Source organism: Dipodomys merriami, unplaced genomic scaffold, assembly GCF_024711535.1.
Source record: "Dipodomys merriami isolate MVZ:Mamm:240054 unplaced genomic scaffold, mDipMer1.0.p SCAF_9, whole genome shotgun sequence".
Classification (NCBI taxonomy): domain Eukaryota; kingdom Metazoa; phylum Chordata; class Mammalia; order Rodentia; family Heteromyidae; genus Dipodomys; species Dipodomys merriami.
In genome coordinates, this window is record NW_027206512.1 from 6,710,054 (window position 1) to 6,713,166 (window position 3,113).

Here is a 3,113-nt window from a genome sequence, read left to right on the forward strand (position 1 = left end):
CTGTCATTTGAGCCACATCTCCACTTCTGGTTTTCTAGTGTTTTATTGGAGCTAAGAGTCTCACGGATGTTCCTGCCTGGGCTGGCTTTGAACCGCGATCCTCAGATCTCAGCCTCCTGAATAGCTAGCATTACAGGCGTGAGTCACCGGCGCCCAGCCAGAATGCAAATATTTTATTAGGAATTTTCACATCTATGTTCATTAAAGAGCTTGGTCTATAATTCTTTAGTGGCACTGTGGTTCAAGTGCTAGAATGCTATCCTTGAGCAAAAACAAATTCAGGAACAGTACCCAGGCCCTGAGTTCAAGCCCCAGGACTGGCTCAAAAAAGTCTCACAGCTGAAGGATGATTGCAGGAGATTTCCTTATTGTGAAAGCAAGCAGCCTAATTCTGTTCTTAACCAGGTTTATTAGTAGATTATAGTGGGGAGATAGTGGAAGGTATTTTACTCCTTGGAAATATGCCTGCTTGGTGCTCTCTTGGGAATGTCTGTGAGACTAAGCAATGGCATTATTTTGTGGATTTATAAGGCTATCTCTGAGGAGACACTGGTGTTCTTCTGAAGCACTTTTATACCAAGTGGATGTCATTGTATAGGTCAACAGCAACAGCAACAAATCTTTAGGTGATGCATCTCATATTCTGTGACTGTGCCTGCATTGCTATGAAATATAAGTAACTTCTTTTTCATACAGCTCAAAAGACAAAATATGAAGCATTATTTAAAGAGTTATAAATGTCTTCATGCCAAAGACAAAATTTCAAAGATTATTAGGATAAGACTTAGGACAGGCTCAGTATTAAAATAAATTGTAGAAGCGAAAGAAAACACCATGTGGTAAGTAACACTGAGGTTGTACATGGCATAATTGTTGGGCTATAATTCGAAGGGACAAAAATACCAGAGATTAGGAGGGGATTGAGCGGATTGATAGAAGGGTCTGTTCAGCCTAGGACTAGGCAGTTCTGTAGCCTGTAACAAGCCAGGGTCAACAACAGCAAGGGAAGCTTGATACTCAGCTTCCCGGCATGGCATGAGTTCTTCCTTACTTTCCCAGTGTCTTTCTGGAGGTAGGCAAGCGTAAGTCCACAGCAGCAGCAAGTTAGACATCTACCTGATCACAGTGGGGAAATGAGATGCAGTAAGTGGAAAAATTTGAACCTGTTTACTGTTTAATCGGGTCCCGGAGTTGTTCCAGGCTGAGAACAAAGACAGCTTCCAACACACTCAAAACTTACAACTGGGTCTTGAAGGATTTACGGATTTCAATGCCTCTCAATCTTAAGACTCACCATTGAATTTTAGAAAAGGTGTAAATTTACTTCGGGGACAAGACATTTAACCTTAAAACACTGAAGCATAGCCCTGTATGTGAGAGCTTTTTAAAAACTATGGATTCCTGGGCTCTATTAAATTAGAATCAATTAAATTAGAATCTCTGAGAAGATAGGAGGGGCCTAGGCATCTATATATCATAAGATTTTCAGTGATTGTATTTTTCAGTCCATAAGTGACCAGAGCAATATGAGCTCTTCATTGTAAAAAATGGTGTAAAAATGATTACTCTCATACTCTCTATGTTGAGGGATAAACTGGGCAAGGTACACACTGTGAAATGAATAGCTACTTCATCACCATCACCTCTTTTATAATGATACGATGTATGTGGAAAAGTGCAAAGATCAGAAATGCAGGGCTAGTGAATTATCTCTGAATAGACAGACCTTGGTTGGTGACATCTCAGGGAAGATTAAGAGTATTTCCACAGTCCCTTGGGTCTTCCCCATCGCTACACACCCTCCCTTACAGGGTGGATAAGAAAGTCCTCAGGTAGTTCTAATAGGTTATACTATTGTCTTTGTGTCTCTTTTTTAAAACCTTGTTTCCCTTGTAGATCCTCTTAAGAAGAGAGAGGGAAAAAAAGAGCTTGACAAGTCAATCACAGCAAGGCCTTCTTTCATAGAGGCTCTGCATTCTTCATCATGGCCTTCAGTAGTCACACAAGTAGGTCCTTGGGCATTACATCATGGCTGATTGGAACCCAGACGTATGTGCTCTACCAGGTACCCAATTTGAGGGGCTAAAGGATGGATGGAGAGCTGTGCAGAGTGTGTGAAGCCTGTGACTGGGTTTGGAAACTGATACAGCTGTAGGCTCTTCAATAATCTTGAAATTCATGTAGCTTTCTCCTAGAGACACCTTGTGAACTCCTGAATAAGGAACTCCATGCAGTGTCTTCCCTGGGGATCCCTCCTGTTTAGCAGGATCTCTCTTCACCTTTTCTCTTCAGTTAATCTTTGCCTCTTTATTTCTTCCTCTGTGTCCATGGACTCATTCTCAAAAATCATAAAGACAGGTGTTACAGTGTTTCAGCATCATTCTTTTGTACAAGGAGGAAATACTTTAGGAATGAAGTTTATTAGTCCTCCTGATCTAGCAATAATTAATAGCAATAATTAATATTTTAAGGGCACTAGGTGTGCTCACAAGCTATATGGCAAGATTATGTCAACAGGTTTTCAAATTCATTTCTTTGCTGAAGGAATTTAGCTTTGTTAAATATAAAAATAAATAAAAATTTCTTTCAAGTATCAGGTTACCTTAGACTTGAGAAATAGATTGTAGGGAAGTAGTTGGCAGTTGCTCCTGCATTTTGTGATGAGGTGTGGCCCCATCTTGTCTAGAGCTGTGGGAAAGTTGAGGATGTGGCAAAGCAGCATGACTGCCAATTCGGCCATTTATGAAGCCCAGATGAGAAAATCAGCTTGTTGATCATTTTAAATGATGCCCTGGAGAATGGGCTAGAGGACGAGGTAAACTTGGTAAATCAGAGTGCTTGCCTGATTACAGTAGGTGAGGAGGTATCAACATCCAGCCAGAGTTGATTTTACAGTGGTTCATTGCAGTGACTGCAATGCACACCAGAGGGCACTGTTATACACCTGGGACAGCCAGGGAGTTTCTCTTTCTTTCTTTCTTTCTTTCTTTCTTTCTTTCTTTCTTTCTTTCTTTCTTTCTTTCTTTCTTTCTTTCTTTCTTTCTTTCTTTCTTTCTTTCTTTCTTCTCTTTCTTTTCTTTTTTTTATTGTGAAAATACCATACAGAGGGGTTA